Consider the following 27,265-nt stretch of genomic DNA (forward strand, 5'->3'; position numbering starts at 1 on the left):
AAAGATTAATACATTTGAAAAAGTTCTGATCTAGCCACACTGCTGAGAAAAAAGACCAATAACCAGTGTAGTATTTCACCAAGTTCTGAAAAGATAACATTTTGAACATCTCTATAAAATTAGTGAAGACACATGAATAACTTAACAGGGGTGTATTATGTATTATTGGTGCAATAATAAAAAAGGGGTCAGTTTAAGAGTGGGAGGAGGACATTGTAGGGTTCCAGTGAGGATATCTGGATTGGATGGGAGTGGGGAGGGGGGTGATGTAATTGTGTTTCAGTTAATAACATTAAAAAATTTAGCAGAGGACCAGTTCTTGAAAGCTATAATCTGTCCCTATAGTTATGATCTGGTAGACAATCTAATGTAAAATCTGTTTACGATATTTACTTTGTAACTTTTTTTAATTTATCTCTTTTTATTACAAAGAAAATTATTTTACATGTCAATCCCAGGTCCCTCTCCCACCCACCCCCACCCACCCATCTAACACCCTACCTATCCCATATACTTTCCTGCTCCCCAGGGGTCGGTTGAGGCCTTCCATAGGGGGTTTTCAAAGTCTGTCATATTCTTTGGGATGGGGCCTAGGCCAACCCCCTTGTGTCTAGGCTCAGGGAGTATCCCTCCATGTGGGATGGGCTCCCAAAGTCCATTCCTAATGCTAGGGATAAGTACTGATCCACTACAAGTGGCCCCATAGATTTCCAAGGTCTCCTCACTGACCCCCCACATGCAGGGGTCTGGATCAATCCCATACTGGTTTCCTAGGTATCAGTCTCCCCAGACCAAGAGCTCTCCCTTGTTTAGGTCACCTGTTTCTGTGGATTTCACAAGCCTGATATGGACCCCTTTGCTCATGAGTCCTTATTTGCAACTGGATTTCAGTTTAGTTCAGGGTTTAGCTGTGGGTATCTGCTTCTACTTCCACCAGCTGCTGGATGAAGGCTATACTATGGCATATGAATTAGTCATCAATCTCAATATCAGAAGAGGGCATTTAAGGTAGCCTCTCCTCTGTTGCTTAGATTGTTAGTTGGTGTCATCTTTGTAGCTCTTCAGACATTTCCCTAGTGCCTTTTTTTCTCTTTAAACTTATAATGTCTCCCTCTATTATATTATCTCTTATCTTGCTCTCTTCTGTCTTCCCCCAATTCAACCACCCTGTCCCATCATGTCTTCCTCACTCTTCTTCTTCTCCCCTTCTCATTCTCCTACTTTTCTCTCTCCTCCCCCAATGCTCCCAATTTGCTCAGGAGATCTTGTCCCTTTCTCCGTCTCCAGGGGACCATGTATGTCTCTCTCAGGGTTCTCCTTGTTTACCAGCCTCTCTGGCAGCCTGGGCTGCAGGCTGGCAATCCTTTACTTTATGTCTAAAATCCACATATGAGTGAGTACTTACAATGCCTGTCTTTACCTCGCTCAGAATAGTTTCTTCTACATCCATCCATTCAAGATTTCATTGCTTCCCCCCCCTCCCCCGATGAGTAGTACTCCATTGTATAAATGTACCACATTTTCTCTATTCAATCTTCAGTTGAGGGGCATCTAGGTTGTTTCCAGGTTCTGGCTATTACAAATAATGCTGCTATGAACATCGTTGAACAGGTGTCCTTGTTGTATGATTGTGCTTCTTTTGGGTATATGTCTAAGAGTGGAATTTCTGGATCTTGTGGTAGACTGATTCCCATTTTCCTGAGGAATCGCCATACAAATTTCCAAAGTGGCTGTACTGTACAAGTTTGCACTCCTACCAGCAGTGGAGGAGTGTTCCCCTTTCTCCACATACTCTCCAGCATAAACTGTCCTTGGTGTTTTTGATTTTAGCCATTCTGACTGTAGTAAGGTGCTATCTCAGAGTTGTTTTGATTTGCATTTCCTTGATGGCTAAGGATGTTGAACACTTTCTTATGTGTCTTTCATCCATTTTAGATTCCTCTATTGAGAATTGTCTATTTAGTTCTGTACCCCACTTTTTAATTGGATTATTTGGTGTTTTGGAGACTACCTTCTTGAGTTCTTTGTAAATTTTGGAAATCGGTCCTCTGTTGGATGTGGGGTTGGTGAATATCTTTTCCCAATCCATGGGTTGTCATTTTGTCTTGTTGACTGTGTCCTTTGCCTTACAGAAGCTTCTCAGCTTCAGGAGATCCCATTTATTAATTGTTGATCTCAGTGTGGGGGCTACTGGTGTTATGTGCAGGAAGAATAAAAGACCAAAAATTGAACAAAATTCCAGGAAAATTCAGTCAGCTAAGGCTTTGACACAATGAGATGCCAATTCAGTAGGCATAAAGTAGCATTTTAATGTTTTAAATATATCAATGAACAAAATAGAATATTTGAACATCGAATTAAGAAAGAAAAATATATATTCCTCACAAAAACATATTCAAGATATGTGCCTTTTGTGGAATGGAAAACTAACACTTAAAAATACAAGATAAAGTCACTGACTCCAGTTAAGCAATGAGTTCATAAAATACTAATTGTCTGATTAATTTAAGAAATGGATTTCAGACAGTGATTTTGCATTGCAAAAGCAGTTAAAATAATAAAGACATAATTGATACAGAGAAAAACCTTTATAAAGCATTGGTGGCAGTTGTATTTAAAACATAAAGCAATCAAAATAGGAAAGAACAGAAAATGGACAACAGATGCAGAAGTGGAGAACAAGTTTAAATAGAACCTTCATCCAAGGCTATTGGTGGGCAAGTTAGCACCCCTATGTTTTTTAACTTCACATGCAATTGGAAAATGTAAAGACAATGAGCTTCAAATGTACTGAGACAGCATTTTCAAAAAATATTGTGAAGGCCGACTGTAGAATGCACAAAGCACAACTAGTCAGAGTTCAAATGTAGGTGAACAAGTTCAGTACAAAATGATGTGAGAGTTCGGGACACCATAACTTTATCTTATATTGTGGTTCTCTTTCTAAAGGTACTTTGTCAAAGCTATACATCTATACATCTGACAACAGATTTTATTGTATGTGAAATTTATATAATAAAATTTATTTGTACTGTTCTATGCCCTTTGTGATTTGTGTATATGCTTGTAATGAATAGTATAGAATTTCTCATGATAAGCTTTGATCTTTCATTATCATGAGATACCAAGCTATTACCAGACATTAAACCTAATTTTATCCCTTATTTAAAATAATTTCCTGGTGCACGCCTTTAATCCCACCACTCTGTGAGTTCAAGGCCAGCCTAGTCTACAAAGCTACACAGAGAAACTGACTTGAAAATAAAACAAACAAAAAGAATGCCTTTCAAGGATTTTTTCTAAATCTGTGATCTATTTTATGTATGAAGGGTCTTCAGTTTTGGGGGAGAGGCAGACTAACCACTGATTTTTATTTCTGTATGCCCATTTAAGGATTTTCATTGTTAATATTGTTGTTAATAGGAACATTTAGCCTGTAACTGTAGATGTTAATGAATTTTTTTTTTTGGTCTTAATTCTTGTCTTTCATATCTCTCTGAACCTCAATTTCCATATTAATAATGTGTGTATAACACCAACCCATCAGTACTCTTTAGCAGAACTGTCCACATAAATTTATAAAGTATCTGTTACTACTCCTGTTACTTATATAGCCCCCTCTTAATTCTTTAAGGATTTTATATACTAGTGCTTCATCTACATGACTTTGTGACAGAAAAGGGCATCAGATCCCACTATAGGGGGTTGTGACCATGCCACCATGTGGTTGCTGGGAATTGAACCCAGGACCTCTGGAAGAGCAGCCAATACTCTTAGCCACTGAGCCATCTTTCCAACCCTTCTGCTACTTATTATGTAACATAAATCTGCATGTTTCTCTGCGTGACAAAATTTCCAATGTAGTTTCTTATATATTATAGAAAATACTTCATTTCTGGGACATTGGTAGCAATGTCCCACTTTAAATTTAGGAAAAATAAGCAGTTGTATAACAAAGGAGTTTACCAAAAAGAATCACACTCAGTATTACTGCTCTAATGTTCCCTAACTACTAAGCTTCAGAGAGGATTTTGTGCTCACTGAAAATTTATAAGGAATGGCAATACAATCCAATTGTCTTCTGTCTACAAGAGCCACAGCTTTAAAGATAGGCACCATTTTAGAATAAAAGGATGGATGAAAGTACTCTAATCAAATGACACTAGGAAGCAAATAGGTGTTGCTATGCTAATATCTGACAAAAAATGACTTCAAAGTAAAACCAATCAGAAAAGATAAAGAAGGACTCTTCATTCTAATTAAGGGGACAGTTAATCAAGAAGATACTTTTGTCAGCTGTCCACTCTTACTAGACCTGTATCGCCCTTCCAATCCACACAATATAGCATGTAAACAAAGAAGTCCTCACTTCCTGTTTTCTTCACAGGGAAGAAAATGGGTAGAACATAATCCAACTAAGTTTTTGAGAGTGACTTCTCAAAATCCAAAGGAGTGACTTCTCTCTTGCCTGTATCTAAATACTAATAGCAACCACCTACCAGATTAGAGGTTTTGTAGAATAACGAGTTATACCAGGAAACACATGACATGTCTTCAAAAACTAGCTACAAGGAATAGAAAATATCTTGTTTAAAACTAAGTTAACTAAGGATAGATTTGGTTAATTTCTTAAGAATAAGATGCCAAAATAAGAGACAAGAAACAGGCAACTATGGCACATATAAAATTGAAGTAGTTTATTCCATATATAATAAAACAATAATAAAATGGAGACATAGAGAGCCAGATAAAAACAAAATTACCATGATAAGAATGTGCAATGATTTAAAAAAAAAAAAACAAGGTGTTAAATATAAAAGTAGTGCATGTAAAAAATAATGTAAAAAGAAGCATTGAGAATCTTAGAAAATTACTTATTGCATTGATAAATTTTCTACAGAGACTCAGTCGCAGACCCAACCAGGCAAAAGATGTGTTCTAAAGCACATATAGTGCATTATAAAAATGAAGCAATGTTCACATTATAAAATTTCAGGGCAGGGAAATAGACTGACAGCATACTTGAAATAATAATGACTGAAACTTACTAAACCTAAGGAAAGAACTGGACAACCCAATTCAGGAAACTTGAGGAATCCAGTGATATTAAATATAGCAAACCCACACTGAGGCATGTTGCAATTAATCTATTAAAATTAGCATCAGATGAATTGTTTGTGTAAATGTGACCTATTTATAGGTTACTAGTGAATTTTTCAGCAAAAATAATTCATGTTATTGGAGGCAGTACAGTGGTATGTCTTTAGTACTGAAAGGGAGCCAGAGGCCAATAAATAAATTGCTGCTCTCCCCTCCACCAATTTGCGTGGACATCTCAAGCTCAAGTGCATACCAGCCAGAAAAACAGGTAGGGCACCCACCCAGAGAACTCTTCCACTCCTTTGAGTCAGCTCTCACAGAACCAATCCCTTCCCTCCTCACCTCTTAACTCAGCCTCTGTGTCACAATCCCTAACTCAGGCAGACATCCCCTGCTCAAATACAGGTCACAGCAGCCAGAACAGATAGACAGACAAACTCAAGCCAAAACTCACTTCCGTTCTTGCTGTCATAGAACCCAGGAACTTTGGTTTAATAGGATGTTGGTGGAGGCCATCCACAGTTCCTCAAAACTTCCTTCTGTCCTCATCATCAAGATTTTCAAACATGGCTGCTTCCTTTTTCAAGCCTACAAGGAGACTTTCTAGAGGGAAATAGACAAAGCCCTACTCAATTTGATGTAATGAGGCATCTTCTCCCCATTTCAAGATTCTATGAGAAGCAAGTCAGAGGCATTGCCTTCATTCAAAGATGGAGGCCCTTATATACAAAGCCATGAACACCAGGAGGTGAAGATCAAAGGGGCCCCTATACCTCCCTGCAGAAGGTGTGATTATGTCATTGCATTTCTGCAGACATAAAAATCACCAACAATAAACCAATTGCAGTATTCTGTTCATCCTAGCAGAGCAGAGGAAGAGTGTTCATTCCTAGCTATGTCTTAAAGAAGCTTCATGAATCTGGAACCTACTATTTTTGAGTATGTCCCTGACCCTCTACCTCCACCTGCACATGCAATTCTAATTCATAGCTATACAGTCTCAGCCTGGTTCTAGGGTGGAGTGAAAAATAGTTTCTTTTCATACTTCTATCTGTTGGTTAAAGCACTCCCATCTCCAGACATGACACACACACAAAGGGCACTGACACTTACATATACAAGGTCTTCACAGCCTTTTGGCAAGATGAACAAGCAGTCAGGGAGGTGAGAACCCCAGACACTCAGTGCACCTGCACGGAGGGAGCCAGAACAAGCTGCTCTCCAACGCAGCAACCATTGGTTTCCACGCAGGTCCCAGTTCTCTCCCAAGCTCTGCCCTGCTGGCCTTCAGTACCCTCATTCTCTTGACTCAATTCCTGGCTCTTTCCTATGGTACTGCTTGGCTCCAATAGGCTTCAGGGTTGTAAATCCCAGTCTCGAAAGGCTGTAACCTGAGGAGTCAGCAGGAAGCCCCAGCCCCTGGATGGCTCCTACCTGCCCCTTCATTGCCTTTGACAGCATTTTCAGGGTTATTCAAGGACTGCCAGGCTGCCTTTGGTGGCTCTCCCTGCCTTCAAAGAAGGAAGATAAATCTGAGGTAACCACTGTAGGCTGTCTGACTAGAAACCTGTCCCAGCCCACTGCAGCAGAGGCATGCCTGCATGAGACTGGGCAGGTCTACCTTCTCAGCCAGCAGCCTTTGCTTGGTTGCCTGAGCCTGGGATATTACTTATGAGAGTCTCAATCCTCAGCCCCTCCAAGACGTCAAGGTGCTGGCCCTTGGAGCTCCCCTATGGACCTTTCCTCTCATTCAGACCACCCCAGGCCACCAATGCTACTTAAAATTGAGCTGTAATACACTGGGAAAAGCCTCAGCCCTCCTGGGTTCCTCTGAGTCCCTTCCACTTTATTTCTTTTTCCAACTGCATGGTATTGGCATAAAAAGAGACATATTGATCACGGTATTGAATCAAAGGCCCATAAATAAGTTCACATGCCTATGGACACCTGATTTTTGATAAAGAAACCAGATACACACAATGAAAAAAGAAAGCTTCTCCATAAAATAGTGCTGGCTTAACTGGATGTGTGTATGAAGAATGGATTCCTATCTACCACCCTGCACAAAACTCAAATTCAATTCAAAGACCTCAATATAAAACCAGATAACACTGAACCTGAAAAGCTCTTGTAAGGCAAAGAACACCATCAAAGGCCAAAACTGCAGCCTATAGGATGGGGAAAGATTATCACCAACTCCACATCTGACAGATTCAGCTATAGAAATCAATATGGCAGTTCCTCAGAAAATTGGGAATTGATCTTCAAGACCAAGTTATATCATTCTAGGGCATATACCCAAAGAACACTTATTCAATCACAAGGACACTTGCTCAACTATGTTCATAGAAGCTTAATTCATATTAGACAGAAACTGGAAACAACCTAGATGTCTCTCAACCAAAGATGATGCCATTGTTTCTTTACAGCTGAGTAATAGTACACCATTGTGTAAATGTACCACATTTTCTTTATCCATTCTCCAGTTGAGTGGTATCTAGACTGTTTTTAAGTTCTGGCTATTATAAATAGTACTGCTATGAACACAATTGAGCAAATGTCCTTGTGGGAGTATGATTGTGCATCTTTTGTGTATATGTCCAAGAGTAACATTGCTTGATCTCCAGGTGGATTGATTCCCAATTTTCTGAGAAACCACCATAGTGATGTTCACAGTGGCTGTACAAGTTTGCACTTCCACCAGAAATGTAGGAGTGTTCCTCTTAACTCCACATCCTCTCCAACATAAGCTGTCATCAGTGTTTTTGATTTTACCCATTCTGACAGGCATATAAAATGGTATCTGGGTCATTTTGATCTGCATTTCTCTGATGACTAAGGATGTCAAGCAATCCTTTAAATGTCTTTCAACTATTTGAAATTCTTCTGTTGAGAATTCCCTGTTTAGACCTGTACCCCATTTTAAATGGGATTATTTAATATTTTGATGTCTAGTTTCTTGAGTTCAGTCCTCCATCCATGTTTTGGAGATCAGTCCTCTATCAGATATGGGGTTGGTGAAGATCTTTTGCCAATCTGTAGGCTGACATTTTGTCTTATTGACTATGTCCTTTGCCTTACAGAAGCTTTTCAGTTTCAGAAGGCGAATTTATTGATTATTGCTATCAGTGTTGATGCTACTGGTGTTATGTTTAGGAACTGGTCTCCTGTTCCAATGCATTCAAGATTCCTTCCCACTTCCTCTTCAATCAGGTTCAGTGTAACTGAACTCTAGACCAACAGCTGGGGAGCCTACATAGAACATAACTAAGCCCTCTGCATGAGGACAACAGTTGTGTAGCTTGATCTGTTTGAGGGGCCCCTGGCAGTGGGACCAAGATCTATCCCTGGTGCATGAGCTAGCTTTTTGGAGTCCATTCCCTATGACGGGATGCTTTGCTCACTCTTGATGCAGGGGGAGGGACTTGGTCCTGCTTAATGTTCCAGGCTTTGTTGACTCCCCAAGGAAGGTCTTACCCTTTCTGAGCAGTGGATGGGGGGTGGTTTTGGGGGAGGCAGGGGAAAGACAGGAGGAAGGGGAAACTAGTATATAAAATGAATAAAAATTTTTAAATAAAAAAAATGACATCAAGAAGTTTTCAGGCAAATGGATAGAACGAGAAAAGAATCATCCCAGACCCAGAAAAACAAACAGGACGTGTACTCACATATAAATGGATATTGGCTGTTAAAGGATAATCATGCTACAATCCACAGACAAAGAGGGCTCAAGGGGAGATGCATGATCTCCCTGGGAAGGGGAAATAGAATGTATTTTTCAGGTGGTAGGAACAGGAGGGATCAGACAGTTGGAGAGCGTATGGGGAAAGACAACTGGAATTGAGCTTGTTTAGAGGGGGACGATGAAGAAATATAGTGCAGTGGAAATTCTCTAGAATCTACAAGGGGGACCTGAGGGAGGACTTCTAGTATGAGGGATATGGAGCCTGAACTGTCCATCTTTGGTGACCAGGCAAGACTTCCAGTGGTGGCACTGGGACACCAACCCAACCACAGAACCTTGACCTACAAGTTTTCCTGTCTGCAAGATGCACTAGAGCAATGGTGGCCTAGAAATTGTGGGGTTAACCAAGGAATTACTGGTTCAATTTGACTCTCGTGCCAGGAGAGGAAGCCTATGCCCACCAGCCAGTAATAAAGGCTGATAGCCCAGAGACCCAGGATAGACCCAAATACAGCTGGCAAAGAAAAAAGAGTAAATTAATGATCTCTAATGATATTTTACTATACTGAGAGATCATTGCCTATCCTGGCCATCATCAGAGAGGTCTCATTCAGTAACTGAGGGGAGCACAGACCCACAGCCAAAAGTTAGGTGAGCTCAGAAAATTTTGGAAGAGGGGAGGAAGGATTGTAGGAACCAGAGGGGATGAGGACACTAGGAGAACACAGCCCACAGAATCAAGTAAGCAAGGCTCATAGATGCTCATGGAGACTGAAGTGAGCTTGCATGGTCTGTGTTAGTTCCCTTTGCATGAAGCACAATGAAAGAAACCTTGAGCACATTAGATTTCAAAATTTCTTACAGGGAATACTATAAAAAATAAAGACAATGTGGTTACATGACTCTAAGCTTTTAAAAAAATTATGTGTGGAATGAAATAACATGAAAAGAACAGGAAGTAAGAGAAAATAATTCCAAACAATAAGTAATTCATATTTGGACTGTAGAAAAGACCTCTATAACTCTTTATCAGTAACAAATCTAATTATCTGATCTAAGGTATAAGAAAAATATATAATATATTCCTCATGAACATGAGAGTAAAAATCCTCAAGGTAACATAAGCAAATCATATATCAATATGAAAAATAAAGTAAGCCAATGCCACAAGGAACTTATTCCAGTAATAGAAAACATTGATTTAATATACAAAATGATGTAACCTCAGCCAGACTTGATTACTCCAGAAAAGGCCTATCTCATATAAGGTTACATTCTGAGGTACTGGCATTAGTCCTTCAAAATTTCCTTTTAGGGTTAGTTTCTTTTTTTTTGTTTTTTTAATTATGCAAGGTGATGTAAACAATCCAGTTCTTCACAGTTGCTTTTTTGTGATCAAGTGAAATGTAAAGATGTATTTAATAATTGTTGAATGTTTTAGTGAGTGAAAAAGTCAATAAAAAGAAATAAAAGTTTATCATCATCTAGTAGAAAGCAAGAAATTCATTAAATGGACCCATACAGTGGGAACTATTAAACATTTCAGGAACAAGATGGCCAACTTCCTTTGTCATCTAAATAAAACCAAAGCCTTGATAAGATACAGTAGAATGACATTTTAAAATTCAAAAGAGAGGCAAAGACAAATGTTATGAATAACTTTGCAGAAGGTCCATTGTTATTTGATGGCTTGGAATATTAAATGTTATTCTCACTTGGGGCAAACATTTGAAAAATTGGCAAGCATTTGTAGTGTCTGTGCATATACAATATCACCAATCCTTTTTCTAGATATTAACACACATGATATAAAAACTTTTTATGGAGAGCATAATTCATACTTTTTCGTAACAGCTTTGTTTAAAATGAAAACAACTGAAATGTCTAGCAACATGTGATTGAATAAGCAGATGATGGTACATTAATATAATAGATTGTCACATAGCCATATAAAGCATAAGACTGTCACAATGTACTTTTCATGAATTTAATCTTGATCTAGCTTTGAAGGCCTGGCCAGTCCCCCTATTAGGTAGTTCACTCAAAACTTCCAGCCACTTCCTTATAGAACTCTTACAGCCATGTAACTTTATGCCTATCCTAACTGTCCATGTTTAGGTAACAATCAGAGACAACCACAATTACCCAAAGGCCATTGAAGCTTTTCAAAACAGCCAAATTTATTTATCTTCCAACATATTCCTTCATTTATGAAACAAAGACAAAAAAAAAAAAGAAAAAACCACTTGATCTTGATTGATTTCTCTATGTGTCTTACCTCCTGGTAAGGTGGCTGTGAGGGGACATGGTAGGAGTTGTAGGGGAAAGAAAGGAGTGCCATATAATCCAAATGTTTTGAATTTCTGTATGAAATTTTATAAAAATGTCAAAGTAACCAAACAAAGACATTTTAACCTTAGATAGTTAGAAAACAATGCTAATTAAAATAATTAAAATCCAAAGTTAACATTCCTGGTATATAAGAAAACAACTTAGTAATTTTCATTTTACAAGCATTCTATAAGGTTGCTATATTTACCTATTTGTTTACGGGTTTTCCTTTTTCCTTCTTTATCACCTTAAAAGGTTTCTAACTGATAAATCTTTCTTGCAGTACTAGCCTGGTCTTTCCTTTTAAGGGAGCTGCAATTGAGAACAACAACAACAATAACAACAAGACAAATTTTGAAAATCAATTCTAGTTCATAGGGCTCCATTATAATCCCCTTCTTTTTCTTATTTTTCTCTAAAAATTTAGAAATGTCAGGCACTGAGTTATCTAGTTGGCCATCTGTTACTGAATTCATATATGGATGAGGGTGTCTGCAGCACATCAGTAATAGATTCCCAGGCTTTTTTTCTAAAAGGATAGTAGAAGGAGCCAATGGCAGATGATAGCTAAGTGTACCAGCTATTATAAGGGTTCATAAGATGAACCAGAACTTTTATCCTGCCTGTTTTCATTGAAGCTTTTTAGTGAGCCAATTTCAGTCTTTGAAAACTTCTTGTCTAAAAACATCAGTAATCATTCTGTGCTTTGGTTTCCCTGGGGAATATATGTGACTTTGCTGTCTGGTCTTATACATGGGGGAATGACAATGTGAAGAAAAAATACTTTCCCACCTAATCTGAGGGAAAAAAGAAGTTTGGAAAGAGTTTGCTTGAATTTACTTGAAATCCATTATTAAAGTGATAGCATCATGTAGCAGAAGTCGTACTCCTGCAAATATTTCACAGGTCACAGAAGCTTAAAACCAATGTATCTATAAAAGTAATTTAGACAAGTAAAAAACAAGGAAAATGACCATTTGAGTAGAAACATTTTATATTCAACATAAAAAATTAGAAAATTATGTTTTAAATATTATTTCATAAGTGCTAAGTTAACTATTGATCAAAATGTAATTTGACAGAATATAAAGAACTTTGCTTTGTAAATCAAACATTTTTATTTATAGTGACATCTTTAGAACCCCTTAGGCACATGATACAGATATTTAAAGATACTGGGTGCAGTCTCTAGGAAATAGTTCTTACTTACCAGTGATCAGCATATATATTTATGTAAGTAATAAGTAATCACATCACAATTATGTTTTCATTGCATTTCAATTTTCAGATGTTTAGAAATATATAGACTGAAATTTCTGTTCTGCCTGGTCCCACTGCCATTTAGTTCCAAATAAACACACTGAGGCTTATATTAATTATAAACTGTTTGGCCAATGGGTGAGGCTTCTTACTGGATAGATCTCTCTTAATTATTAACCCATTTCTATTGCCACAAGGCTGTGGCTTGCCCATAATGCTCCGCATGTTACTCCTTAGGCAGCTACATGACTTCTCTCAAAAGAAGCACATTCTGTATTCCTCTTCCCAGCATTCTCTTGCTCTCTTGTCTGCTGAGATGTTAAGAAGGTAAGGGGTGGTGATGGTTTTCTCCTTCTCTCTGATCTCTCTGCATTTTCCTCTATATCTGACTTTGGATTTTTATTATTTAGAGCAATTAAGAACTTCATTTACATAAATAGTATGAGAAAACTTCAATAATAGCCACCCCTACAGATGTTTGTTATGATAAATATTTCTGCCAAAAGCTGTCTGAGCCCCACCGCCATTCTGCCAAAAGCTGTCTGAGCCCCACCGCCACGTGTGTGCTTTACGCCAGCCGCCTGCCGAAGTTAGGCCCAAATGAATACACAGAAACTTGTATTAGGTTCAATGCTGCTTGGCCAATGACTAGGACTCCTCATCTGTTAGCTCAGTCTTAATTATCATAAATTTATATATTTTATAAGACTTATCTTATTGGACACTTTATTGGCGTCCCTCCTTGCTGGTGGCTCACATCCTGCCGCTGGAGGAGGTGAATGGGAAAAAGGGACCCTTCCTCTTTCTCCTTTGCTTAAATATGAGTCTCCTTGCTATGTCACTTCCTGCCTGGATCAGCACTTCTCTACTACATTTCCCAGAATCCTCTTTGACTCCTAGTCCCGTCTACTTGCTGTCTCATTGGCCAAACAGTATTTTATTTAACAATCAATAAGATAAACATACACAGTACATTCCCCATCATCTCCTCTTTTCTGTCTAAATAAAAGAAGGGTAACTTATTTTTTATAATAACTGAAAACTATAACCATAACTATCTGTCTTCAACTCTATCAAAGACCATAGAAGGAAAATATATAAACTCTAGAATTGACAGAGACATCTCGCTACCTGGACAGTCAGTCACCCAAAGTTCCTTATATGAACCAAGGATTTCAACATAAAACCCAAAGCTCTGAAACTGCTAGACTAAAACCTAGAGAGTACATTACAAGATACAGGAATAGCTTAAGGACTTTAAAAATAAGAGTTCACTTGCTCAGGAAATAGGGACAGCAATTGGCACATGAAATTTTGTGAAGTTACAGAATTTCTGTATCACAATATAAACTACCCTGTGAAGAAACAGCCTACACAATGGAAAAAAAATCATACCAGCTAAATATCTAATAGATGAAAAATCTAGAAAACTCAAAGATCTTGAGAAATTAAACATCAAGAAAGCAAACAACCCAATCAAAACTTGTTGCATGCAATTAAACAGAATTCTCCAGACATGACTTTGTCCTTGCTACCATGAACATTGAGCATCTATGGATATGTGCACAAGAATGGGCCTTCTAACTTTCCATCATGAAGAGAGGAGGTTTCTATAAGTCGGCATCCTTTCTTAAAAAGCTAATGTCTGGGAATGGCTATAGGAGAAGGGAGTGTCACTTTTTTTGTAATGGTGTAGTCACTGGGGGAAATACATAGGAAGAATAAGGGAATAAGAAAGGAAGGAAAGTGGATAAAAGGGAGTAGTAGGGGAATAAATACACTCACAATAAGTTTTGTATATATGAGAAGTGATCAAAAATTAAAGCCTAAGCACATATGCAAAAATGAGAATTAATAAAGCAAGATTGTCCCTTACAAACTACACACAGACAGCTCATGTTATCTAAATAAGACTGGCAATGCATGTTCAAGATAGCAATTTAGCAATACAATTTGGCATCTTTGTAGCATTCTAAGATAACAATCACCATAAAATTATATTAGAAACATCAGACTTTAAAAAAAACTTGAAAACTTTTGTGAAACATGGGATCTTACATAACCAGAGTTATAAATCAAATTTAATTCAAAACATATTCAAATAAATGCTTAATAAGATTTATGAAAGAACTTTAGGACTATTGTTTTGTAACCTGATAATTCCTTTTGTTTTCTCTTGTTAAACTTTTGGTTACTTGAGGAAATTAAATTTCAAGAAAAATATTTTGGTATTTCATGTTAGTGTAACATGAACAAGTTTTATTTTTAGGCTAATGAAGCTACAGCTAACACATCACAAATAGACTTTGTGATGCTGCAGATAGTACCTACGGCCTTATGCAAGACAACCAGCAACAACTCCCCTAAGTGAGCTATATTCCCAATCCTGAAATACCTACTCCTTCTTGCCCTTCTTTTTCTTTAGCTTGACACATACTCATAGGAATATCGGTGAGAGGTTATTGGATTAAGGTCTCTTTATTTCAGAGGACAGCAGGGTGAAACACAGGCCAGAGCTAGGTTAAGAACCCAGCCAGCGCGGCCAGAACAAAAGGGGTCCGAGTCCCCACGTGCAGCCCCTTAAGAAGCTCCCTTACGTCATCCCGGCTTTCCTTCACCACCCCCTTATGGGCGAGTCCCCGGGTCCACCTGGTACCTGCCCCAGGACTATTGGGCGGGGCTAGGGTGACTCCCTACAAGAGGTTGTATCTTTTCTTTAAAAAAATGAGAATCTCATGCAGGATTTTTGTAATTATGACATTTCTACACATCCATCTCCTTCCATGCCCCAAGAATATTGTTCTCAAATTTATGGTCTTTTATTTATTCTTTTACACACACACACACACACACACACACACACACACACACACACACACTGTTCTTATGATTATGTTCTTAGAAATGATTGATTGGGATTGGATTATCTACTAGGAGGCTTGTCACAAGAGAAGACCAATTTTCCCTGTCTAGGTAGCCATTAGTTGTTCTTCATCTAAGGGTGAGACCTTGGAATAAAACAAAAAGATGTTTTTCTAAACTGAGTGCTGTCAAAAATAGATGATGACCTTTTACATTTCAACTATCAAGTGAATTATTCATTTAAAGTTTAGATTCCAGAGTATTTTGATGGACAAATATGACTCTTAAGTATATCACAAAGAACTTTCTTGCTTAAAGTTTCTTTAATACTTATTGCTTTGTGGTTGTCTCTGTTATCATGGTCCTAGAGTAGTATAACATTAAATGATATGTTATTGCTGAACATGGAGGTCTCCTAAAGATCTCTGGAACTTGAGGAGTAATCGAATTTATCAACTATTGATTTCTGAGCTGGCATGAAGGAAGAATCATTGTTTCATCAAATTTTCCAAACAGATCCAAGGCTTTAAAAAACTGTGGGCTTATGCTGTGGGTATGACAGCCAATCACTTTCACCAGGAATATCTGCTTTGCCTATTGAATGAGAAGCCTTTTTTTCCACTACCCCACCTACAACCCTTTGAGGAGTTCAGGCTTGATGGACTGATGTGTTGCTTTGCACTTTGTGCTGAAGTAGCTTCTGTGTCTCTATACTTTTCTGATATCTTATCATTCCATCTTTGATTTCTGATGCTCTTTTAAACTGTTTGGTTAGAATACAGTCTATATTAGCAATTATTGAAATTCATTCACCATATGCAGGAGATCCTAACCTGCCATCTCCATCCATTCTAATATTGATCAAGGAAATCAGTAACAGTTAACACATTTTATTGCACTTGAAAATATTACATGCCAGTTAAAAAAATCCAAAAAATCCTTGAGGTTATAGAGTTATAGAAGTTATAGAAGGGTTAATATTGAAAGCAAAATACAAGGTAGATAGTTGTGCAGAAAGATGATGCCCATGACATTAAGGAACACAGATACAGAGCTGCCAAGGGATAGAATTATCAGGCACAAATTACCTCGCAGGCAGTTTTGAGTGCCAGCTTGGAGTATCATCTTGAAGTGGACCATGTATCCTGTGCAGGAGAAACTATGCTTGACCTGAGATGTATAGATGGTGAGAAGTTAATCCTCGGAGGATCTTCCTCAAAAGTTCCCTAACAAATGACTGATGAGTCACATGCTATGAAATATGTTAATGGCCAGTTCTTCTTTTAGAGTCTTAAGTGAGGGAATTATACTAGGGTATTGATCAGTTCACAGTGTGGCATTTTAGAGATGACTTGAAATATTCAGTGGCATTTTTTTCTTTTTTAAAATTTGAATTAGAAACAAGATTGTTTTACATGTCAATCCCAGTTCCCTCTCCCTGCCCTCCTCTGCTACCTTCCCCAACTAAATCCATGTCTATCACAGATCCTTTCTGCTGCCCAGGGAGTGTGAGGCCTTCCATAGAGGGTCATCAGAGTCTATCCTATCCTTTGGGATAGGGCCTAGGCCCACCACCGTGTGTCTTGGCTCAGGAATATCCCTCAATGTGGATTGGAATTTTTATTGACATGATTGAATTACTCTTGTGGTATAATGGCAGAATATCATTATGATTTTTATACAAAATGCAATAGAACCAACAGGTGGGATTGCATGAGATTTTTTAAAAAGTATGTACAACAAACAAAGCAAAACAAAGGAAAAATCCTGCTAACAGATTTAAAAAAGCTCACAGAATGGGAGAAAATCTTTATCAGCTGTACTTCAGACAGGGGTCTAATACTCAGAATTAACATCAATAATTAAACACCAAGGAAACAAAATGAACAAGTGGGCTAATAAAATAGACAGTTCTCACATGAAGAAACACAAATGGCCAATGACCATTTTAAAAAGTGTTCAGTTTTCAAGCAAATTAAACTTACTATCAAATACCATCTCACCTTAATCAGAATGGATATCATTGAGAAATATGTCAACAAATAAAGCAGAGCATAAAGGGAAAGAATTCTTATTTACTGCTGGTAGGATTGCAACTCATAAATAGATATTAGATGCAAAGCAAAGGATAAGTAGGCTACAATTCACATCCCCAATGAAGCTAGGTAACAATGAGGACCTAGGGGAGATGCATGGATTGCCCTAGAAAAGGGGAAATAGATGAGATCTCCTGGGTAAACTGGGGACAGGGGGTAGAGGGGAGGGGATGAGGAATGCCAACATGAGGGAACAGGATGGTCAAGTTGGGAGAGGGATGGAGTGGTAGAGCAATGAAAGAGATATTTTGATAGAGGGGAGGGGGGTTATGGGGTTAGGAAGAAACCTGGTGCTATGGAAATTCTAGGGAATCCACAAGGATGACCCCAGCTAAGACTCCTAGCAATAGTGGATAGCTTGCCTGACCCGCCCTTCTGTAATCAGACTGGTGACTACCCTAATTGTCATCATACAACTTCCATCCAGTATCTGATGGAAGCAGATGCAGTGATCCACATCCAAGCCCTGGGCTCAGCTCTGTGAGTCCAGTTGAAGAGAGGGAGGAGGTATTACATGAGCAAGGGGGAGTCCAGGTCATGACAGGGAAACCCACAGGGACAGCTGACCCGAGCTCCTAAGACCTCATGGACTCTGGACTGACAGCTGGGGAGCCTGCATGGGACTGAAATAGCCCCTTTGCATGCTGCTGACAGTTGTGTGGCATTGTCTGTGGGGCACTGGGCAATGGGACCAGGAGCTATCTCCTATGTATGAGCTGGTATCCTATGATGGGATACCTTGTTCAGCCTTGATGTGGTGGTGGGTGGGGGATGTCTTGGTCCTGCCTCAACTTGGTATGCCAGACTTTTTTGACTCCCAGAGGGAGGCCTTACCCATTATAGCTAGGGGATGGGGATGGGATGGGGAGGAGATGGGGAAAGAAGGAGGAGGGGAAGGAGGGAGAACTCTGGTTGGTATGTAAAATGAATAAAAACATTAAAGAAAAAAGAGAAAAAAGGGTTCAGTTTTCAAACAAATTAATCTTACTATGAAATACCATCTCACCTTAGTCAGAATGTCTATCATTAAAAAATCTTTCAACAAATATAGCAAAGCATAAAGGGAAAGAATTCTTATTCAGTGTTGGTAGGATTGCAAATTAATATAGTTATTGTGGAAATTAACTTGGAAATTCTTCAAAAGAGAAAAATACATGTAGGATACACCCAAGCCACTCATGGGCATGTAGTCCAATAGACACATATTTTACCACAGAGATAGTTGTACATCCATGTTTATTACTGCTTCACTCACAACATCAAGGAAATGGACTAGATGCCAATCAAAAGCTGAATGAATAATGAAAATTCGGTACAGGCCATCATGGAATAGTATTCAAGTATAAAAAAAATGAAATAATGAAAATTGCAGAAAAAAATGTGTAAGCAAAGAATGTATAATGTTAAGTGAAGTGATCCAAACTCAGAAAGAGAGAAAAAACAAAGAAAGCACCAACCAGAATGTACTCTGTCATATTCTGTTCCAAGCCTGTAATATATATATATATAATATATATATATATATATATATATATATTTAGAAAGGAGACCTAGATAGCATAATATTAGGTGATGAGAAAGGATCACAAGAATCACAAAAGAGAATGTAATGGTATTTTCCATAATGCCAACCCCATTGTAGTCACTGCACCATGGTGGGTATGTGATTCAACTTTCTGTGTAATGAAGAAGTAAGACTATTTTCACATTCTCAAGAATCCAACATGTTTCTTTTGAGGAAATGATCTTGAAAGTTCAGTTTTCTTTTAATTCCACTGGTCATCAAAGCAATAGGAATTATACACACTTGTTACTGATATATTTATCACATTGACCCATTTAGAAAAAGCCATTTTTAAAAAATGTTCTGAGATGAAGGTTTTGTAGCTGAAAATTTCCCATTTTCCTTCTGTTCAAGACCACATCAAGTCACTCTATTATTGTGATTTTTAATATGTAAGTTTATTACTATACATAATGTGTCTCAGTTTACTTTCCTTATTGTATTTAAGATGTACACAAAGAAACTTGTGGTTTATGTAGTAGAATGAAACAAGGCAACATTCAAACTAAAAGCCTCTATTCTATTCAACACAGAGTACTGCAATGTGTGGTAGTGTACACTGTCACTCTTGACAGCGGGAACCAAATGGTTCTTCATGAGAAAAATCGCACATTATTCTTTTTAAGTGATGCAATGCAGAATTGGGTGGTTCGTGTTTTCTGGATATAGAATCCAAATACAATTTCCAGTAATAAAAGTGCTTTAGTAATTTCTCATCACTGTGACCAAAATCCCAGGGAAAATGGGAAGAAGGATAGGCTTTGCTTCACAGTTTGAGAGATTGCATTACACACCAGCTGCCTTCATTACCGTAAACTGTGGTGAAGCACAACTTCATGACAGGGATCATGAGTTAGAACAAAGCTTTTCATCTCATTTTCATGAAGTAGAGAGAGACAGGAGGGAGCTAGGAACAAAACATTCCTTCAAAGGGATGCCATCAGTGACTTTCTTCATCAACAATGCAATCCCGTGACTTCATCAACAATACAATCCCATCTGCTATCACAGTCAATAATGACTCATGAATAGATTAATTCATTGATCAGGAAGCACCCTAATTATCCTATCATTTTTTAATATGCTCATAATTTGGTGATAAAACTTTCACTATGTATGCATTTTTTGGAAGATGATATATGCTCAAATGTAACAGTCCACTTTGGCCCCCACAGATTCATGGATATATTAAAATTCAAAGTATATTTAGCCAGACTTCAAGACTTCCAAAGTCTTGGTCATCCTCTATTTCTTAAAATTCAAGTCCTGAACCTCCTTTGGCACTGAAGACTATGTCTCATCTGTGAGACCCTACAGAAAATTTTAAAGTAAGCTATGTGCTTTCAGTGTAAAGTGCCATGGGATGAAAGATTCATTTGCAAGATAAGGAACAGAAAATAGTGCAACTAGAAACAAGGAGAGAAAAAACCCAATACATAACCACAGAATTTTGTGTCTGCACACTCAGCACCCTGACCACATTGCATTATAATGTGAGCTTCCAAATCTTGGGAATTCCCATTTCCACCTCTTTTCCAGCTGCTGCAGCCATGTTTTACATCTTATCCTGGCTCTAATCATGGCCTATGCTTTCCTCAATAGGTATTTCACATCCATAATATCTGTAATTCTTAGGTAATATCTTAGCATTAGCTTCATTTTCAGTGTCTCATAAATCATACTTTGGGGGGCTCCATGTGTGAATTTTGATCCATTTAGCCTCCCAAATCTTCCTATAAAAGTATGGTTGAAGCTTACACGATTCCATAGCTCTCCATGCCTACACCAGAAAAACCACTATTATCATATGGATAACATTAATGTCTACTAATAACTTGAGCAATATCTATTTCCTCTTCAATCATTGCTGCAGTAGTCACGGAGGAGCAGGATAGCCAAATGTGGGAATGTGTAGTTGCTTGAGACAGGCACTCTGGAGATAGATTTTTTAAAAATTCAGTGTCTTTCTAATGATTTAGTTTGCAGTGGATATGGTGTGGTCAATTACTGAGATACATTCATTGCACTTTTCCTACAGCTTCAAGCAAATTTCTTCAGTTTTTTTTCTTACAATGCTAATTTCTTCAGCTACTAGTTTTATAAGCCCCACCTTCAAGCTCATTTCTTTCCTCACCAAAATGGATGTTATTGAATCCTGCTCTGCCTTTTGTTCCGGATTCTCATTGTATATCTACCTGGCTGAAAGACCTATAATACCACTTGAGTGCTGAGCTGTATTGGAAATTTTACTGTCATGTTAATTATTGTCTTTAAATTCAGCCTTCCACAATTTTTCATATGTAACCTCATATGTAAAATAGGGCTCCTGAAGTATGTGAATGTGACTTTCTATTTTTTGAATTTCTATTGCTAATTGTACACATATTCTATTACCCAAAGATTTTATGATGCTGTTTTTGTTCAGGTCTCCTTCCAGACTATGAGAAAAAATGTTTCTTTTTTGTCTGTTTTCTTGAATTTCTTGGAGAGAATGTGTTCTTTGAAAACTTTCTCTGTTATTATTATTGTTTTCAAGTCAGGGTTTCTTTGTGTAACAGCCCTAGCTGTCCTGGAACTAGCTCTGTAGACCAGGTTGGCCTTGAACTCACAGAGATATAACTTTATAGTCTAACTTAAACTGACACTATATTAGATCTGGTATTTTATTTTCTTACTTACTGTAGCTTTGTATATTTCTTTTGCTAGGTACTTTTTCCTGAAACTGAGACTCTTTGCTGTGTAAGCAGGAAAGATAGTGTGTGCCTTCCAGGATCTCTTAAGATTCAGTTATTGATCTCCATGTCAGAGGTGTGCTACCTCCCATCACAGGAAGCTGGTATAACTGTAAGTTGGCTAATCTTGCCTTGTGGTGTAAATACATTTTTTTATGTATCACTGAGGTGGTTAACTTATTTGTGATAAAGTCATATATCTTCAAAATTATGCTGTGGTCAGTTTATTTATTCTATTTCTTCTTTAAGGAATTGAATCCTACAAACTCCACCAATTGCCAGGAGGGAGTTTATTAACTTAGATGAACATGTTTGTGTAACTGTATCACCGGTTATTGAATAAAAGCTCTTCCTATCTCAGCTTCAGCAACTTTAGTCTCCCAGAACAATTGAATTGATTCATAATAAGTACAGCAGCAATCATAACTTCTGTGTCATTCAGATTTAATCACTCAAGCCAGTAGCACTCAGACTTCACATTATGCTTTGCATAACAATACACAAAACATCTATATCATATGTATATAGCATATATGTTGTAGAACAGTTAAGAACTTGTTTGAAAAAGCCAAAGAATATAGTGGTGGTACTGAAGTCACATGTAGAGAGCAGTTGTTGGAACAGAAGTCGATGACTGTCAGAGATAAGAGATAAATTCAGCCACAAAGATGATAAGGCACGAAGCAATCAGAAACAGGTTCATGTGACAGGCAGTTTTGAGTGTCAGTTTGGAGTGTCATCCTGAAGCAGACCATGTACTATAGACGTGAGGAAACATGCTTGAGCTGAAGCCTGGAGAAAGCAAGAAGTTCTTTCTCAGAAGATCTTCCCAGGAAAGTCCCCCCGAGAAGTGTCCGAGTGATGGGCTGAATGCTACAACAGGAGCATCTAGTATTACTATGTCCTTTATAATCTCATGGAAGAAAGTTATATTGATCAGCACATGTGTTTGGTGTTCCTGATATAATTTTGAATAGTCATAAATAGAATTTTTAATCACCATAAGCAAATAACTAGTCAGGTTTTGATGTGCTGGTACATAGATTGTGACTGATCACTTATTTAAACAAGATACAGAGTTGCTGTACTTTGATCATTGTGCTCATAATGGAGTAACTCATGTAAAACCACTGCCTCACAGAGTAGAAAACTCAGGGTGGTACACAACCTGAAAGCTGCTATTCTATTCTGCAGTGAACAGTTCAGATCGAAGCACAGCCTGTTCTGTGCAATGTGCCCCATGACTCTGACAGCAGAAGTGCAATGGCTCTGTGGCCAGAGGAAACACACATTTATTCTTTCTACATGGTGCATTACAGAGATTACCGGTCAAAGTATTATGGAAGCAGAATCCAAATAGAATGCCAAAAATAAGAACAAATATTAGTATTAGGTGACAATAAATTGTGCTGTTCAGGTTGGATCAGACATTCTCAATCAAAATAAGAAGATTCCAACTGCACTGGAAGGCTGCACATGGTATGTGTTCTTTGAAGGATATGTCGGTTTGTTTGAGTACAAATTTCATGTTAATGTCTTCATGTTATTTTTGTCAGTACAACTGAATTTGTATTTCATGTCATGGCTGCGTATTTATTGGAATTAATAGAATAGTTTTCTTATGATCATTGGAAGGCATTGGGTGCTATTTTGAGTGGAATTAAATGACATTCAATAATTATTTGGCTAGGCATGAAAATACCTAAACATATGCTCTTATCTGGGTATCCCTATCATTCATTTCACAAAGTAATTAGTTAATGAAAATGTAACGTGAACAGTCACATAAGATATAAAATTAAATTTAAAAATTCTCTCTCAACAATCTACATATATGTTCCCAATAAATCAGAAACCTGCAATATGTTTAAAACTGAGAGATGGCTCAGCAGTTAAGAGCACTGGCTGCTTTTCCAAAGGACATGGATTCAATTCCCAACACCCACATGGAAGTTCACAATTGTCTGTAACTCCAGTCCCAGGGGATCAGACACACTCAAACAGACATACATGCAGGCAAACACCAAGCAATGTACATCAAATAATTAAATAAATACACAAATCTTAAAAAAAAACAGTGTCACAAATTTATTAAAACAGACACATGAATTTTCATTAAAATAATGTTAGGTGCATGATCTGATGTTTGCTTCTCTTCTTTATAATGCTTTGTGTATTTCCTTTACTAGCCAGTTCCTCATGAGAATAACGCCCTTCTCTTTGTCAGTGGTTTGACTTCCAATCTCATTAAGCATGACTTTTTGATCAGTGTTTTTTGGAGTTATGCCTCCTCCCAGTGCTGTGGTCAGGTATGACAAAGAAGGACGCAATGTTACACTACCGTACAAGGCAGGCATTGCTTAACAGAGTTAATTTTTAGTTTCTGGTCACGAATTTCCACGGGGATGTGTTTGTATCACCCAATGGTTTAATTTGTTTTGAAAACCATATCACTTCAAATGTTTTGCAGTGGTGATTTTATTTGTTGAATTGCAGTGAAGTCATGATGACTACTACAATTCTGATTAGGAAAATATGCCAGGAATGTAATCATATATGTTTGACCTATATCTAAGTCAGAATTTACAAATTATTTCTTTCATAAGCTTTAAGCCACAAAAGTACTTTTGAATTAACTTGGCAAGCATGACTATGGCAATCATAGTTTTATATTCCATACAAATTTTGATTGCTAAATTAATAACATGCCATACATTATACTTCACACAATAACATATGGATTACAGACCAGCAAGTAAATGTATGAAGAGGCCATGAGACATAAAGAGTCAGTACTGAAAGCAAACTCAGAGAGCAAATGCTAGGATAGAAGGTTGATACTGCTGGCTGAATAAATGATTAAGAAACCCATCTGAGCACTGCTAAGACACAGAGAAATTATGAATTAGCCCACAAGGCAGGCAGTTTTGATTGTCATTTTGATGGGTCATCCTGAAGTGGACCACATGGAATTGGAAGGAGAAACCATGCTTAAACTGAAATATGAGGACAGCTGGAAATTCTCTTGTTGATCCACCTCAGTAATTCTCTGACAAATGACTGAGTGATGTGTAGGCAGTTGTTTCATTACCTTGGAGTACCTTTGTTCATAGTCTTTACTTATGGGAGTTAGAATTGATGTAATAGATGAAATTCATGTGTCTGATAGTTCTTTTGTTTTTGAAATATCCATGGGTGGAAATTTTCATTGGCACTAATAAATTATTTACCAGTTGTGGCCTGCTGTGTGCTTGCAGGTGGGTATTTACTTGTATGAACAGGGCATTCTACTTTGGCACTTACACTCCAAATGCAGTATCTCATGGAACACTTCTTTTTAAAAATCAGTTCACTCAGGCAAAGCATAGCCTGAATGTTACTATTCTGTAGAACAGAGTAGACCCAGAGCAAAGCACAGGCTTTTCTCTATATATATTTAAAGAAATTCTAGAAAACACAGCTTTGATAGTAAAAAATAAAAAAATGGACCACATACAAGTAGGATTAACAGAAATTTTAGTATTAATGATAACTTATATATACTTTCTTTAAGTTACAAAAAATGTGGGTAGAAACTACCCAAAAAAATCACTAAGAAGTCAAAAATAGTTTAACATTGCAACTTTTATGGCTGACATTTCTGAAAAATATAGCATTAAATATAAATATAAAATTTTGTTTATAGGAATAAACAAAATTTTAAAATCATTTATTTTTTATGTAAAAGTGTATACCCGAGAGTATGTGTCTGTACTATGTGTGTGTTGGAGTCCATAATGTTAAGAAAATGGCATTGGATCCCCTGGAATTGGAGTTACAGGCATATGTACTACCATTTAGGTGCTGGAAACTGAACCTGTGTCCAATGCAAGAGTAGTAAACACTTCAGTGTTATCTTTCCAGCTCCAAGAAACACAAATAAAAATGCATGCATTTGACACTTGTAAAGATAACTGGTCATAAACACAAAATATTTTAAAGTAGTAACTGCAGAAAATATTTTTACACAGAATGTTTGTAATGTACAACAGATGTCTTCAGAATATCTTCAAAAGGCTGAAAGAAAATTATTTTTATAATGCTTTTAAGGAACAATTTTAACAATAAAAGTAAAAAAGAGTCACTTTTAGATTTTGTAACACATTTTGTCTGAGAAGACAGTCACCAAAAAAATATAGAGGAAGTATTTTGGATGGCCAGCATAATCCTAGATGGAATTCCTGAGCTATTAGATACATAAGTAGAAAGTAAAATGACAAGCATATGGGATAATCTACACTATTTTCCCGTATTTCAAATGATAATGCCTTCCAGGATTAAATGTGAGGTTGATTTAAGAATGAACACAGGGACTTTAAACTTAGAAGAAATGCTCATCTATCCTAATGTTGCTGTACTTTCTCTGGCAAACAGCTTTGATGTTCCTTTGAACTTTGAAAATCTGCATGATATCTTTTCCAGTACAGAATAGAAACAGACTACATAATTTCTACTGTGGCAACAGAGAAATTATGTTATAAGAACAGTGTATAAGTAGTCAAGACATTAAAAAAATTAAAAATTCAGTAAGAATCTGTATTTAAATGCAACAATATACTAGTAGTTTAACCCAATATAAGAAAATTGTTTATGTAAAAAACATGAGCATTTTCAGGTATGGTTTTAAAAACTGATAAAAAGTAGTTGATAGAAATAAAAGGCTACAACAAAACTTGCCCATGCAAACTGTGACAACAAAACAAAACATACAAACAACAACAACAAAACAATGAATATGACTATGCAAGTTTTGCACAAAATAAATTAGAGGCCAAATTAATGACCAAGGAAAATCTTTTTTTCAGATTTTTTTATTTTAATTAGAAACAAGGTTGTTTTACATGTCAATCCCAGTTCCCTTTTCTTCCCTTCCTTCTCTACCCACCCCCAACTAAAACCCTACCTATCACATTTCCTTTCTGCTCCCCTAGAAGGAGAGGTCTTCTATAGGGTGTCATCATAGTCTATCATATCCTTTGGGATAGGGCCTAGGCCCACACCGTGTGTCTTGGCTCAGGGAATATCCCTCTATGTGGAATGGGCTCCCAAAGTCCACACCTATGTTAGGGATAAGTACTGAACTACTACAGGAGGGACCATAGATTTCCCAGGTCTCCTCACTGAAACCCACGTTAATGATGTCTAGATCTGTTCCATGCTGGTTTCCCAGCTATCAATCTGGGGACCAAGAGCTCCCCGTTGTTCAGGTCAGCTGTTTCTATGTGTTCCACCAGCCTGGTATGAACTCCTTTGCTCATCACTCATCCTTCTCTGCAACTGGATTTCAGTTCAGTTCAGCGATTAGTTGAGGGTGTCTGCTTCTACTTCCAACAGCTGCAGGATGAAGGCTATGCTATGGCATATGAATTAGTCATCAATCGCATTATCAGGGGAAGGCATTTAAAGTAGCTTCTCCTCTGTTGCTTAGATTGTTAGTTGGTGTCATCATTATAGATCTCCAGACATTTCCCTAGTGCCTGATTTCTCTGTAAACCTAAAATGTCTCCCTCTATTATGATATCTCCTTTCTTGTTTTCTTCTATTCTTCCCCCGACTCAACCTTTCTGCTCCCTCATGTCCTCCTCACCCCTCCTCT

General features: G+C 37.5%; 1 protein-coding gene and 1 long non-coding RNA gene across 3 annotated transcripts in view; one reads left to right on the forward strand and one right to left on the reverse strand.

Moving 5' to 3' along the window:
* Positions 1 to 12,952, reverse strand: part of LOC113833487 — a 29,680-nt gene extending 16,728 nt beyond the window's left edge. The window contains exons 1-2 of the long non-coding RNA XR_003481200.2: positions 11,325 to 12,952; positions 5,555 to 5,703 (exon numbers count right to left, since the gene is read on the reverse strand). This is a non-coding gene — a long non-coding RNA (uncharacterized LOC113833487). The remainder of the gene's footprint in view (positions 1 to 5,554; positions 5,704 to 11,324) is intronic.
* Positions 1 to 27,265, forward strand: part of LOC100767001 (pancreatic alpha-amylase) — a 77,380-nt gene that overhangs the window by 1,208 nt on the left and 48,907 nt on the right. The window contains exons 2-3 of one of the 2 annotated variants that reach the window (XM_027395550.2): positions 21,605 to 21,742; positions 23,048 to 23,109. The gene's annotated coding sequence lies outside the window, so the exon portion shown is untranslated. The remainder of the gene's footprint in view (positions 1 to 21,604; positions 21,743 to 23,047; positions 23,110 to 27,265) is intronic. The other variant, XM_027395551.2, reaches the window with a different exon arrangement.

This window comes from Cricetulus griseus, assembly GCF_003668045.3.
Source record: "Cricetulus griseus strain 17A/GY chromosome 1 unlocalized genomic scaffold, alternate assembly CriGri-PICRH-1.0 chr1_0, whole genome shotgun sequence".
Lineage (NCBI taxonomy): Eukaryota > Metazoa > Chordata > Mammalia > Rodentia > Cricetidae > Cricetulus > Cricetulus griseus.